At 39.7% G+C, this 16,515-nt stretch overlaps 1 protein-coding gene and 1 pseudogene across 1 annotated transcript in view; both read right to left on the bottom strand.

The window, feature by feature from the left end:
- Window positions 1-16,515, bottom strand: part of LOC122353861 (G protein-coupled receptor 137Ba-like) — a 1,117,577-nt gene that overhangs the window by 622,906 nt on the left and 478,156 nt on the right. The window lies entirely within an intron of this gene.
- The window catches only part of LOC122354008, a 29,224-nt pseudogene continuing 25,225 nt past the window's right edge, over window positions 12,517-16,515 (bottom strand).

Below are 16,515 nucleotides of genomic sequence, written 5' to 3'. Positions count from 1 at the left end.
AACTGATCATTTGGCGACATGCAAAACAAACTATTGTCTTGATACATGGCCATTAATCTAATAGAGAAGTACTGTACATTAGTTAAAATTAATACAGCCATGTCTATTGGCTCCTGAGAATATTTTTCACGCATAAATTTCACGCCATTAAATATTTCAGAACTCACATACTTAGAAAAGTGGATCTGCTCATTTTGCATGAAATAAGAGAAATGTAACGCCTCTAATGGTATGAACGTAAACCATTGTGTCGTGTCTCTGTGTTCGTGGACAGGAAGGTGGACGCGAGCGCAGGCGGAGGACGGCTGGAGCCATCATGGCCTTCCTGTCTCTGGGTCTGGCTCTCGGAGGCTCTGTCCTTTCTGTTTCGGGAAGGCCGCTCAGCAGCGCCGCCAGGTCATGACGTAAAGGACTTAAAGCCCGCCACCTTCCAAAGTTGGGTCAATGAGACTTTTTCAATCATTCATTCGCTTGTCAAAAGTGACAGCAAAAGTCATTTACAGAGAGATGCTATTGTTATTCAAAATTCATGAATTTGAATTAAATATAATAAAAATTTTAAATCTTGCTGACTCAAAAGGTTTGAAAAGTGGTATAAAGTCACAAGTATGATCATTTTTTACTATTACTTTACTTTTTATATATTAGTTTACCCAAAATCACGATTACTCTACAATGCCAATTTTTTGGGTGTAATATTTTTTTAAAGACGATTTGGTATCGCAGAGCGCAGAATGCTTCTCGTTATTTGTATGGTAGTTTTATGGAGGTTATATATATATATAAGTAAATATTGTATTATAGTCTTTCAAACATTAATGGATTTACAAGAGTGCTTTTATATGAAGGTACGCGTTATCGCAAGCCGTATTTAACTTATATAAAACATGAATGTGAAGTCTTATGAGCCCACCAACACTCACACCCCAATGCTTCGCCTCGACACTACACTACAAGACACCAATATGTGCCAAACATGCTTTATTAATAAAAACTGTATTTCTGGTACTGCGTCTGCATGTTTGCTGTGGTCGAATAACACGATGTATAAAAGAAGCCACTTTATAGCTTCACGGGGTGCAAGCTCGTGAGATTTCGGCCTCTAACAGGAAACGCTAAAAAAAGCTAAAAATGATGCAATAATGATTTAATTCTCAAAAGCAGCCCAGACAGCAGAAACGATTAGTCTTTCCTAATGCAATCATACAGATTTGATAATTGTAAGTGATTTTTTAAGCTTCTAATGCTTATATTTAAAGCGATTTTGCCATTTAAGGTCTTTAACCCATAAAGAAGTAACGATTCGCTTGATCTGGTTAAATAGTCGGTGCGTGATCAGATGGTCTGAGGTCGAAACCAAGCGCCAGAATAAAGCCCGGCGCTGACGGTCTGCAGGGGAAGTCCAGAGAACCGAGAGACGCCTGTACAACCTTTCAAACGAAACGGTAGAAAATCCTGCAAGTACGCATACACACTCCACTTCCACGCACTCAGGCTGCAAGCAGGGTCAGCAAACGGGCTGTGGCTTTGGGCGAATCGACTTTAATGCAAGTCGCTATTTACATTTACGCTATTAAACGTGGAAAAGTTACAGTACCAGCAGCTACGTGTAGAAATTAAAGTAAAAAATATCTTCATGACTAAGGCTTGTACGGATGCACATCTAGGTCCTGCAAACCCACTTTTACCTCGATTTCTGTCTAACAGGTGCAGCCTATTTTAGCTAGAAGTCTGTGGTCCAGTTTAGCTGCCATGTCTTCCTAAAACGAAGCCTCACAATTTTATAAATTAAACTTTCAATGTCTATAAACCTTTGCCGCTAAGTTTTAAGCTTTCAGTATTTCAGACTTCGACGCCGCTAGTCATCCGGGATTTTAAGCGATATTAATATTTGAGATGAGTCTCGTGAATGTGCGCGGCAGAAATAAAACGCCATGTTGTCATAATCATAGTCACGTGACCAACCACAGTCTCTGGTTTTATCATACGCTCTAGGAACGACACGATTGTCCAAATCGAAGCAAATACTATAAAAATATTAATAGGAAAAGCAAAAAAGAATATAACGTCTGTAAACATGTACAAATAATTACTAATCATTCAAAATACATTTCCGCTTTTGTTCACTTCTTTGTTATTTCTTGTATTTTTTTACGTATACAGGTGTGATTTTTATATTTTTTCACTGGCCACTTACATTAAATAAATTCACAATATTTCATATTTTAATGTAACTGATAAAAAAATTATATATATATATATATATAACATTTTTTTTGTGTTGCAATTCAATATTACTACTTTGTTTAATGTAAAACAAACTAAATAATCTTTGTAGAAATAAATCTTCTAACAAATGGCTACCGCTGTCCTTTTTCAAGCGTGCGTCGTCTTCTGTAAAAACCTTCTGAATCTTTGAACCGAATCAATGTCTTCTGGAAAATGACTCCGCCGAAGACCTGACCGCCGCGCGCTCGCGACGCCTGCCGGTCAAGCAAAACCCGGTCAAACGAGCATAAAGGAGCTTACAAATACGATTGCAAGCTTGGGAAAGTATATTTTGATTTCAAAGACTTTTACGTCCTACTGCATTTTTAGTAAATTCACTACCTACAATTCATATTTGTAAATTAGTTGAGGGATAATTCGACCAAAAATAATTTTAGGCAACTATCCTTGAATTAAAAGTATTATCTTTATACTCTAACACGCCAAGGCGCTGATGAATATTACTTCGCATTTTACTTCTGAATATGTTAAAAGTCGTACACTCATATATTTTTGGGTTTACTATATAATAATGCGTCGTTTTTTGTCTTCTGTCCAGTGAGAAAAAAACTTTGTACTTAATTTTAGAGAATATTTAATAAACGTACTTCCTTGCGGTCCACCACTGATTATTTTGAAAATGAAACATTTTTATATCTAAAAATGTGCGTTTTAGTTTTTTTTATGCATCGATACATAATAAAAAGCAAGCCTCTCGCAAATGCATTTATCGTTTGTAATCCGGCAATTAAAAGATTCAGCGCACCAACGCACTTTACCCGCCCTGACTGATTTTGAGCTGCATTGCCTTCTCCTCCTGTATGATGGAAATAAACATGAAAACGACGAAACCTGGCAACACCTGTGCTGATAGGACGATCCGGAGCACTCATGAGGGCGGAGCGTCCCGCGCAATTTCGGAGGCGGAGGATCGAAAATGCATGCGTTCAGAAGTACAGGCACGGTACACAGCAAGGGCGCTCAGCTCATATTCTGGTCGGACTCTGTTTCGTGTCTTTGGGAGAAGAGCGTGGGAAGTTCACCAGACACAGGGGTGAGTCTGACTGACTCTGTGACCGTTTTGTGGCTTTTATTTAGTTTTTCATTCACGCGACTATTCATAGTTTTAGCTTGCTTTTTGCCGAACCCCAAAACGAAAGTATGTGCTAGTTTCGCGTTTATTTCCAAAGCATTCCAAACGTTTCACTTTGCGTTTGTTTTAAATTCAGCATGGCGCTGCAGCAGGGCGTTGCTTTGAACATATATTTTATAAATCGCATTTTAATAACAGGCGTTTGAACAATGCTGTCAGTTTTAAGCGTTTCAAAATAAAGTAAGATACGCTTTGAGAATATGACTGAAATAGTAGCGGGTTAAAAATAATCATAAACGTGGTTATGCTTCATCATAACCGCGTTTATGATTATTTTTAGCGCTATAATGTGGCATCAATGTGTTAACTTGGTGGATGGCAGAGTACAGAACGATATTACCTCCATGAGAAATAATGCATGTTGTGCCAAAGCAAACCATCGCGCCATAAGTGAAAGCATGCGACCATTAAAAATATGTCACTTCGCTCATTCGAGTCAAGTCAAAAGAAGAGTTCCACACACTCAAAATGTGCTGTTCATACAGTGAAATGGCAGTGAAGCCAGCATTTCTTGCCGAGGATCAGTTCTGCTGTCCGGTGTGTTCAATCTGCTTGGCGATCCAGCGCGACTTCGCGGCACAGTTATCGCATGCGCTGCATCTCGACGTTCGGATCAAGACGATAAGAAGGCAATCTACGGATGTCCTTGTGCAAGCAGAGACTCAGTCCGGAGACCCGCCTGCCAAGCAAGAACGTGGGTGATTGCTGAAATGGTGGAGAAACTGAGGAGCGACGAGACCCCGTGGCGGCCAGCCTCCAGCCGCATCTGAGATGTTCGCTGCGACTCCTGCGCCGAGATTAAACGGATAGCTGGCAGCGATCGTGTCTGAGTGTCGCAGTTTTACCGCCAAGAGCACTCGAACAGCACGAGAATCTCTTCAGGAGTAAAAAAACACAGCCTGATGGACGCCAACGGACGCACGTGCAGGAGATGGTCTGCTCTGAACACGCATAAAATCCTGGACGCTTATTGCCGCATCGATCGGGCGTGTGCATCTGTACGATGTGCCTGGTGGATGAACACAAAAATCACGACGCCGCCTCAGCTGTAGAGGAACGGAAAGAGAAACAGGTACAGCTCCTTCTCTTCATTTGCAAATGTGCTTTTTCTCTCACCAGGGAAACTGATAAAGTAATAATGGGCCAATGAGCTTCATTAAATAATTTGCTTTTCTTGCAGGATAGCTTTTCAGCAAGGATGCATTAAATGAAGCAAAGTTGACAGATGTTAGAAGATGTTGTTCTTTTAGGCCTAAGAATCACGGTGTCTTCAACGGCATATTAAAATGATTTACAGAAAGGATCGTGATACTGAAGACTGAAAACTACACTATTACCAAATCAATGCAGCCTTTGGTGAGCAGAAGAGACTTCTTTTGTTTATTAATTGAACGACATTCCGCTTTTCTGCAGGGGTATCTCGAGATGCGCGAGAAACGCCCAGAAAACAATCCAGCTGGAAAGAGAGATCTCCTGGAGCTGAGAGAGGCCGTGGAGTCTCATAAGGTGAGTCTGGAAAGCAGATATGCCTCGCTTGGTCCGGTCGCCAGGTGACTGTGACGTCTCCATCAGCGCTCTGCTCACGCAGCGATGCAGGAGACTGAGAGGATCTTCACCCAACTCGCCCGCCTCCATTGAGAAATGCCGCTCTGATGTGAAGCGCTGATCACTCGATCAGGAAAGAGCTGCAGTGAGTCGAGTTGAAGAACAGCTGGAGCGAGTGAAGCTGGAGCTCAGTGATCTGAGGGGAAGAGACGCCAGCTCAAACGGCTTTCAGAGACACAGGATCACGCTTCATTTCCTCAAGGTGTTCTGGCATTTATCCACTAACTGGTTACTTAGCGGTATAAACTCGCATTCTTCTCAAACACGGTTTTGTTTTTCTGTAGAGTTTGCCGTCTGTGTCTTTCTCTGAATCTACAGACGGCTTCACGCCACTAATCATTCTTTGACGACGTCGTGAAATCGGCCTCTCAGCTCGGAGACAGACTGCAGCAGTTCTCGATAGACGAGGCAGAAAATATCTCAAAAGAGGTAAATAGTATATTTTAGAAATGAGTAGAGTTTAAATTTTCATGTGACATTAAACTCATCTCACATGTTTTTTTTGGTTACTATAGTAAAACTATCCAGGTCTTTCAGACTACTGAATGCCAGTTACCACAAGGTGAGTAAATGCATAAAACACTTTACAGTACAAACTCTGGTTTGTACCTCAAGCAAATCTGAATCTTATTGAGAAATGTACTTTGTTACCAGTAACCTCAACTCTCAGAGATAAGGGAAGGAGTACTGTATTTCTAGAAATGATAGAAAAAACTCATTTTCCTTCAATTGCTGATGTCTTTTTTGATAATGCAGTGTAACCGGTTCATTTTCCATGAAAAAAATAAATATCTTAACATTTTCTTAGTTTGTGCATGCTATAATGACTGGTATTGTTTCAAATCAAGAAACAGGATTGTGCTACCTGATGATAATGATGATAATAATATTTCATTTTTTGTCTCTTTAGAAATGCACAAATTTGATAGTAGTATTAGCTTGAGTTAGGAAGTGTGTGCACATCATTCAGTATGAATGAACAAATGCACACAAGATTTCACAAAAAATACTGTAATTATATTCCATTACTTGTTTAATGCATTTAATTCATGTCTGCATTAAAAACAGTAAATCTTTACACAAATATACACGCTTCTGCAGCAATACCATGGTGCGTGTTATTGTTACTACAGTAAATCCATGGTAAATGATGGGGACTTAGTACCAGAGAAATGACCAGAGACCCTTCTGAAAATGTCCTGAATGGGAGAGAGGCTCGACTTTGAAGAAGGCCATGAGCTGCTGTATGGCCAGGCATGTTCTGGCACTACTGCAGCCCTCATTTGAGCTGCTCCCAGGAACATAATCCATTGGCTGGGGAAAAAGCAAGCTCTCTGCGAAAATTGACCGTGCAGCCCCAGTGGAGAAGAGACCTGTGGATACTACTTCAGGTTCTGGCCGGTCTGGAACAAGCCAGGCATTGAGGCAGTTCAGAATGCAAGTTCCCATCTGCCCTAGAGGTTGTCATTTGCTGTAATCATTCTAAATGGCTGTTTCATGATGGCATAATTCAGGTGCCATAGGATAAGGATGGGATGGAGACCACCATCCTTTTGGGGATAAAGTACAGCAATGGCTGTAGAAGCTTAAGTCATTTTGAGCCAGCAGAACAATCGTGAATAACCATAGGGCTCAATTAGTGTGGTGGGAACCATGACGCTGAAGCGCATGGTCTTCAATGAATTGAAGTGAGTGACCTTGTTTTATTATCTCCAAAAGCCACTTTACATTTAGTAGCGACTTACAGTTGGGGAGAAATAAAGCGTTTCATCATAAAGATGCAGACAAAATGAGGAAGTGCTCGCAACACCAGCCTCTGACATTGTTCAAATAAGTACAAGCTGGAGAGTAAGTACAAGAGGAAGGTTTTATGATGCATTGAAATAGGGATCCAGCATTCAGGATGGGGGTGAAAAGGTCATTCCACTAGCCAGGGACTATAAATAAGAATGTCCTGGAGAATGATTTTGAGCCTCTTTATGATAGCACCATAAGGCATCGCTCATTAGCTGATCTCAGACTTCTGGAGGATGCAGATTAGTAATAGTGAGTGGAAGTAGACGGAGACTGGAGCCTGTGGCTGTTCTGTGTGCAAGCATCAGTGTCTTGAATTTGATGTGAGCTGCAACCGCAAGGAGATAAAGAGAGGTGTAACATGGGCTCTTTGGGCTCGTTGCAGACCAGTCAGCACTGCTGCATTCTGACTATTTTTAGAGGTTTGAAGAGGAAGCCCAGCCAGAGAAATTACAAGGGCCTGGGCTTTGGAGTAGTGTTGCATCACTCATCATTTGCATCAAATTGAAGAATTCTGAACTTTGTTGTGTTGCTGGCCACTCCCCATCCATCACCAGCAGCCACTGTTGTTTGTGTCTGTAGAAAGCCATCCACTGAAATAAATAGTATTGTGATGTGTAGCTTGTAGTTTGAACGGGGCTAAAGGAATATGCACGGGCTGAGAGGCGAGACTCCATCTCTATGAGCATGGTTTCCAGGCAAGAGATGTACTTGCTGAGGCCAGCATGCAGGGGGACCCGGCCCAGGGTTAAAAAGAGACTTTATGGCCATAGGCTTGTGCAGCTCTGCTGCCTTTCCATTTTATTTTTTTTATTTTTTGTTTACTGCAGGGTAAACCAATAGGCAAAAAAGACTTCAGTAATCAGAGAAATGGGGATTTCTCATCATGTCTAGTAATGCAGTAGAAGTATATATGAAGTATTTCAATGTCAAACATCATTATGTTTAGGTTATTAAAATCATATTAACACTTATTTAATCATGAACAAGTAACTGAAAATGGTTTAGCATTTATCATACGAATAAATTATAATATCACTTTCAAATTAAATTAAACTGTTACCTGGCATGAATAATTGTTTATCTCCAATAGATTCTCATCCAGTGGAGTGCCAAGGCGGAGGACTCACAGCCGGTTCCGCCAAGGCGGAGGACCCCCAACCCCTTCCCTCTCGGTTCCGCCACAAGCCTGTTTAAGGCGGAGGACCCTAAACCCCTTCCCTTCGGTTCCGCCACAAGCCTGTTTAAGGCGGAGGACCCTAAACCCTTCCCTTCGGTTCCGCCACAAGCCTGTTTAAGGCGGAGGACCCCAACCCCTTCCCTTCGGTTCCGCCACAAGCCTGTTTAAGGCGGAGGACCCCAACCCTTCTCTTCGGTTCCGCCACAAGCCTGTTTAAGACGGAGGACCCCAAACCCCTTCCCTTCGGTTCCGCCACAAGCCTGTTTAAGCGGAGGAGGACCCCAAACCCTTCCCTTCGGTTCCGCCACAAGCCTGTTTAAGGCGGAGGACCCCAACCCCTTCCCTTCGGTTCCGCCACAAGCCTGTTTAAGGCGGAGGACCCTGTAACCCCCTTCTTCTTCCGGTTCCGCCACAAGCCTGTTTAGGCGGAGGACCCCAAACCCTTTCCCTTCGGTTCCGCCACAAGCCTGTTTAAGGCGGAGGACCCCAAACCCTTCCCTTCGGTTCCGCCACAAGCCTGTTTAAGGCGGAGGACCCCAAACCCTTCCCTTCGGTTCCGCCACAAGCCTGTTTAAGGCGGAGGACCCCAACCCCTTCCCTTCGGTTCCGCCACAAGCCTGTTTAAGGCGGAGGACCCCAAACCTTTTCCTTCGGTTCCGCCACAAGCCTGTTTAAGGCGGAGGACCCCAAACCCTTTTCCTTCGGTTCCGCCACAAGCCTGTTTAAGGCGGAGGACTCCCAACCCCCTTCCCTTCTGGTTCCGCCACAAGCCTGTTTAAGGCGGAGGACTAAACCTCTTCCCTTCGGTTCCGCCTACAAGCCTCCCTCCGACCCCAAACCCCTTCCCTTAGCTCCGCCTTCCTCCAAAAGCCCATTTAAGGCGGGGGAGCCCAAACCCCCGGGCCAGTAATGCAGGCAAGCAACAGCCATGACAACAAATCAGACGAAAACCCCTAAATTGACTAGAAATGTTTTTTTAACTTGACAGCTAATCATCTAATGGTGTTTATTTGTGGTAGAAAAGGTGAAACCTTACAGAACTGTAGAGTATAGAACAGTAACTGTAATAATAATAATAGTTAATAAAATAAAAATCATGTGACTGGCACATAGACCTGAAGGGGGAAACATTTATTTACTTTTTTTTTTGAATGGCTGCACAGGTAAATAATAATAATAATAATAATAATAATACTCCACTTTTTTTTGGAAATCTGTTCATTCTCCAACTCACCCAGAGTTAATAAATCTTTGCATCTGGCAATAGCACTTTCAGCACAGCTTAGCATAGATCATTGAATCCAATTAGATCAGTAGCATCATGTTCAAAAATGACCAAAGAGTATCACCACGGCTTTTCTCTCTCTACACCTCTAAAGACCCCTCTGTCAAACCCCTGATGTGTGCATGAGGACACCACCAGCCTCATCCACGACGGCAACTAGTCCCCATCCCCCAAACCTGAAACGAATGATTCTCAGGGGTTTAAAAGCTGCATTAAAAGTGCCTATCTCTTATCATACCACGTTTAGTTTTATTTTTCTTCAAAATAGCATACATGCAGTTAAGTTGATTCTAATAGATCAGTAAAACAAAACACGATTTTTAGCCTTCATTCCATGTTAAGATATTGGTTCTGGAAACATATGAACATATTTAAATGTATGATGTATATTTTGCATATTTAAACTAACATTTATGAAAACGTGCAAAAACAAACCAATGCGTTTTAATGTGCTAGGTATGACTCGCCTGTAGTAACTTGAGTACACACACACACACACACACACACACACACACACACGTTGGTATTTGTGGTTTGCAATTGCTCTTCAAATTGTAATACCTCTGTAATACCCATGTTATTAACACACCATAAATTTTCACGTCTAAGTTGTTGTTTTTCTTTCCTTTTCATGACCGAAAGAAACGACAGATCAAGTGCACAGAATGAATACCAACTTTTATTGATCAAGAAACCAAAGATGACAAACGCTTTCACCATAAGGACGACCTTGGACAGAAAAAGAGCGCCAAAACTCTCACACGGGTTCTAGAGCAGTCCGCTTACGTCTCCTACGGCGGTGAAGCGGACCAGAGCAACAGAAACCGCTTTAGGTTCACGCTTTGTTAAAGCTCGCCCCCTTTCAGACACACGGTACAACTTTTGTACAAACTGCGACTCATTCTTTGCATAACGCACAGCTCGTATTCTCCTGCGCAAAAAAAAAAAAAAAAATATATCGCATCTCCAGTGTTTTCGTTTCTAAAAGACCTTGTGCATAACTTAAACGGTTAGCTTATAAAACCAAACAAAAGATATTAAAAATCCATTGAGCGACAGCATCGTTATAGCTAGCTTTGACACATCTTTAATACATGACTGGTATCAAATACTTAGACAGGCTGAACATTTGCGTCTCCAAACAAGTTTCTGCATACCACAATTATACAAAAATACCCGCACCGCTCTTTACTTCACTGCCAAATGCTGAAGAGACTTCACTTCATTAACTCAATAAGAAGCCGGTGAGGGAGCCTAAAAAACGGCACAGAACCAGAAAACCAAGAAACGACCTTCCTTTGAAATGCAAAGCGTGCAAGACACGAATCGACGTCAGTATCTCCAGCATGTAGCTACGTGTCAAACTGAACCACGCCAAGAAGCTACAGCTTTCATAGGTTACCCTTTTGCGCCTTCATCGATGAGAAATGCGGAGGGAAAACGAGTAAAAACACACAGATGTAAACATTTTTAGCGTTCGGAAAATAAAAGAACACCTGAGGCTGTTCGATTTCGATTCTCGAGTCACTTTCAGTAGCAGTTATTCGCCAAATCCAGTGTATTGGCGTGGCTCACTAAACTGGTAACAGATCCTCCGCGGGATTCACTTTCACCATGTTTTCTTCAAAGTCTCCAGTTTTTTCAGCTTTCGAGGATACAGTAGCGAAACCAGACACGAATAAAAACCATCAGTGCAAAACTCACAGTAAACGGACATCAGACCCGCCCTCGGATCGCTTTTCAGACGCCCGGGTCACGAAAACCACTGCGGCGTGTCGTTTTAGGCCGATAAATAAAAAGAAAACGATCTAGAGCAATAGTGTGCAGCAGCAGCAGGTATGAAAACATGAAATGCTGTTATAATAAGAATAACAATTATTACAGAAATTAGTCCGGATGCTCAAAAACAGACTAGTTCATGAAACGCCAGCAGTGATGGTTATTAGATTGAAACGATTAACACTCATTTATACGTCTCTCTTCACCCGACTAAAGTCTGTAATACACTGCGAAACAAAACTGGTTTGTACATCAGATCTGTACATGTTGTCGACACGCATGCATTTAATCCATTAAAGGTCAGTTTTCTGTAAGAAAACAAATGGGTTTCTGTTTTATATTGACAATATGCCACTCTAAAACATGATCGGCTCCATTAGAAACCTCTCAGACTGGGATTCCCATCAGTTCGAGGCGAGTCTCGTGTATCGTCGTCAGATTCGGAGAAGAATAGCTTCTACTGTAGTGAATGGGTGCCGTCAGAATAAGAGCCGATAAAACAACAATCCAGTCCGTCACTTCCCGTCTGGAGAAGACTGTTTGTATCAGCGCTCATTCTGACGGCACCCATTCGCTTTCTCCAAATCTAAAGAAGAAAAAACTCATCTACATCTTGAACGAGGACTTCGATTTAAACATAATGCAGACGGGTTGCAACAAAACCCTCAAGTTAAGCATGATAATTCTTCATTTTCTTTTATGCTAGGTTTTTAATTGTTATTCGGTGGCGTTATTTCAATCGATCGCCAGTGCGTTTCTCTTAATATCAGCACTTCGATCTCGCCACGCCGAACTAGAAAATAAATAAACAAACCCAGTCAGCCGTTCGTACCTAAGACGCATTGTCCGACGGCAGATTTCTCCCAAAACATTTCGTACAGAAGCAGGCGCGCTAAACTACGGGATCCGGTTTCTAAACTGCGATCCGAGTTGGCAGTTTCTCGATCGAACGGATTCTCGGTCGCGTTTACGCATCTCTCGCGCCGCTTAGCGGTTTCTACTGCGCTACAAAGACGGGAACGCGGTACTCCGTCAGGCGCGTTTAACACGCCCGTTAAAAGGCAAAAAGAGCGTTAAAAATACCAAAACAGAACAAACAAAAAAGGTAGGAGTGTGGGGTCTCTGGAAATGCTGTACATGGGGGAGAAGTCCGAGAGTCAGTCGAGTCTGTTCGAGATCTGTAGCCGGCAAACGCTCTCTCGCTATTGCACGCTTTCCTTTGGGATGCCAGATCCGATCGTTTAGGCAAAGAAGAAGAAAAAGCGAGCAAATAAAGCCGGCGACGTTGACTACTATAGCTGTTAAGGCGAACCATGGGAGAAAGAGCGCTGCGAAAACGGCTTTTTTTTAAATCCCCATCCGTTATTCCACTTCCTGAGGCATTTCCTGGATCCAAACGTGGAAATCTGGGAAGTCCCGCGATCGTTTTTTTTTTTTTTTTTTTTTTTTCGCGTTTCATGCATGTGTGTTTTTTTGTTTTTTTTTTTGCGAGCGTGTGCTTATGTACAGTCTGAGTGTTTTGGCAGACGTGGGTTTCTAAGGTGCTGATGTTCGGAGCCGGGTCTCTGGTCGTTACTGGTGCACCTCGTTGGCGATGAGGCTGTCCTCTCCGGACTGGAAGTCGGCCTCGTTCAGGCTGTTCCCGGCGTTGATCATCTCCTCGTCCTGCGAGGACCCCTGGCCGTCGTCCTCTCCGCTGCCCGCTCCGGTCTCGTCAGAGTTTGGGTCCTGCAGGACCTGGGCGATGTACATCTGCTGCTGAAAAATGGTCATAAACACATGTTTGTTAAAATGTGCATTAAGTGGAAAAACAGGATTAATCATTTAATGCGATTCGAGTCAACTAGAATGAATATGAAATCAGACCATGAAACCATAAAGGTCCATTTATGCATCATCTGAAAGCTGAATAAATAAGCTATTAGGATAAGGCCTGAAATCTGAGGGTTGCATAAAAACTAAAAAAATTTATATTTTTTTAAATTTAAATTTATCCAACTTATAAGTTCTTCGATGCACATACTAATCAAAAAAATTGAATGTTGATACATCTATCGCTTTGACCCGTACAATGTATTTTTATTTTTAGTATTATTACAATTAGCAATTTAAATCAGTACAACAAATACTACCGTTATGCATCATTTGTACTTATTCATAAAAATCATAATTATAATTGCAACAATACATACAATCTTTTCATTATTTAAATCACTATCAGTTTCTGATATTAAAAATCATATTAAGTTTAAATATTGTTTTATTAATAATAATTAGGCATTTTATAGCAAATTATAGCATCAACAATACATACACAGTTCTGTACAGCATTTACTACCCTTATGTATAATTGTATAACCCTTTATGTAAATGTTTAGAAATAACTATAAATTGTTAAAATAATTTATTCAAATGCAAACAGCTCAACTATTGAGATAATAAATTGATAAAAACTGGAATCTTAAAATAAAATAAATTAATCATTAATTTAGATTTTTTTAAATTATGATTTTAAGAGTATATTATATGGACGGTACATTTTAGTAAAGTTATATTTTAGCTGTTTTTTGTAACTTTTGTATATATATATATATATATATATATATATATATATATATATATATATATATATATATATATATAATTTCATTATTAATTTTAATTATTGTTTATAAATGACTAAATTGTTAAAACAAAATCTAATTAATTATAATATTAATATACATTTTATTTGACTACCTTTCAAAGTAAAAAAAAAGTGAAAAAAAGTTTCTTTTCAAGAAAGCATGACTAGGATCACAGTGGGAATGTACCTGGGATTTGTTGGAGGGTGAGGATCTGGCAGGCCGTCCGTTCTCCACTCCGTCGGCCTCGGTGTCCTTGGTGTCGATCTGTAACGAGACAGAGGCGCTGGTGAGTGTTTCCGCTCGGGTCAGGTGACAGTCTACCGCCCGGTGGACTGTACCAGCTCATACCTGCAGGACCGCTACCCGTACCTTGTAGTTGTGCGCGCTGAGGTACTTGAAGTGACCGAAGCACACGTGCGACAGACAGACCACGATGGTGATGATGAGCACCACGAAGGTAAACATGGACGTCGGGGTCAAAAACCCTGAGAAACCAGAGGAAGTGAGCTGCGTTTGGATGCCCTACTTATCTTTAGTGTATAATCTTGGCCCTGGAGCACAAAACCAGTCGAGAGGGGAAACGGAGATTCATAGAGCACATGAAAACTGAATAAATGATATTTCCGGCGATGTAAGGCTCATATGACAGGACAATATCTGGATGAGATGGAATAAAATATTGAGAAAATCTCCTTTAAAAGTTCAAAATGAAGTTCTTTGAAATGCATATTACTAATCAAAAATAAAGTTTAGATATAAAGAGCATTCCAATTAAAATATTGTGTTAGATTTGGAAAAATAAAATATAATAATAAATATATTATAATATATATAAAATTAATAATAATAAAGTATTAAAAATAATAATAATAATAATTATTATTAATAATAATAATAATAATATAATAATAATATATATATATATATATATATATATATATATATATATATATATATATATATATATATATATATATATATATATATATATATATATATATATAGTTTTTGCAAATGAACTCTTCATACATTTACGGTAGGAAGTTTAAAAAATAAGAAATCTGAAGGAGAAACTAAAAAAAAAAAAAAAATGTTTGTATACTTTATGTATTATAAAATCAACAGTTTGCTCTAAACCTTAATTTTTTTATTATTGGTTACAGAATAAAAAGCCCTCGCTAGTTGTACAGCGTTAAGCTAACAGACTAGCATTTAAAAATGGCGTGTGGATACGGTTACGGTGGGTAAGTTACAGAATCGGAGGGTGAAAGAAAATCCAAATATTGTCCTTGAAAAGCAATGCATATCAAGTGTTGCTATTTGCCCCAGATCTCCTGCTGCTGAGTGGTTTACTGCTCCAGGGTGAACGCACCTGTCCTGACGGTGGAGAAGAACAGCAGCCAGAAGAGGCAGAGGATCGGTGCGGCCACCACCTGATTGACGGGCTCCTCGGTGGATCTTCTTGTCCAGTTTGGAGGGCAGGTAAGCGTAGTACATGTTGTAGCGGTCCACCAGGTGCTTCAGGAGCATGTACATCAGTCCTGAGGACCACAGATGGTGTTCAGTCGTATTTCTCCGATCACAGTAAACACTGCTCTATGTCAATCTCTGCATCTGCTCTGGAACACCTCCTTAACTTTAAAGCACCTACAAAGAAGCTTTAGGACCCCCTGGGATTATGTGGTTTTATGCTTAGCATTAGCATTTAATAATAATAATAATAATAATAATAATAATAATAATAATAATAATAATAATAATAATAATAATAATAATAACTTCTTGAGAACAAATTGATAAAAACTGGAAGCTTAAAAATAAAAAGTAAATCATTAATTTAGATTTTAAAATAATACTGATTTCCATTTTTCTGGCAACAAAAATTACTAAAATGTATCATCTATATAATATACTCTTTAATCATAAAGTTATATTTTTAGCTGTTTTTTCCTTTTAGTTTTTATCTATAAAATTTGTTCACATAATATTTAAGCTGTGTGTATTTAATATATATATATACATATATATATATATATATATATATATATATATATATATATATATATATATATACATATATTAATATAAATATTAATATTAATATATATATATATATATATATATATATATATATATATATATATATATATATATATATAAATATTATATATATACACAAATGCATGCATATTTAATAACGTGTGTATATATATATATATATATATATATAGTTATGTTTATACATGAAATACATTTATATAAATATGTGATTAATCATTTGAAAGCCCTTGTATTTATTATATAATATGGTATTATGTATAATAGTTATTTTAGTATATTAATAAACAAAAATAAGAAATGCTGGCTTGTTAATTAGCTTAAAATAATTTATTATTATTTTATATATTTGAATATATTTTTAAATGTTTAGTTCATGATAATAACCCTTATAATTAGCCTTTTCTCCGGACCTACACACCAGCAAACAAGAAGATAATCAAACTAAAATATATTAAAAGTATATCTGGTGAACAGAAGAGCTCAGAGTAGGACTCAAAGTCCCAGAATTAATATTGTAATGTCACGAGGTCTGTTTTAGCATCAGCCCGTAGTGTGTTTTCAGTCGCAGGGTGTGATATAGGCAGACGTGAGGCTGATGGCGTGTCCGAAATGAGCATCTCGGTCTGTGTTTACAGCGTGGGAGAGACGGAAATAAAGTTTCCTCCGCAGAACAGCGATGAGTCATGCATCGCCAGCCTGTGTGTGCTTCTGAGAGACTTCTAGAAATACTGCGAGCATGCAAAAGCCGGGTGACAGAAAACAA

This window comes from Puntigrus tetrazona, chromosome 11 (assembly GCF_018831695.1).
Source record: "Puntigrus tetrazona isolate hp1 chromosome 11, ASM1883169v1, whole genome shotgun sequence".
NCBI classification, from domain to species: domain Eukaryota; kingdom Metazoa; phylum Chordata; class Actinopteri; order Cypriniformes; family Cyprinidae; genus Puntigrus; species Puntigrus tetrazona.
This window is presented reverse-complemented; position numbering and strand designations above follow the sequence as displayed.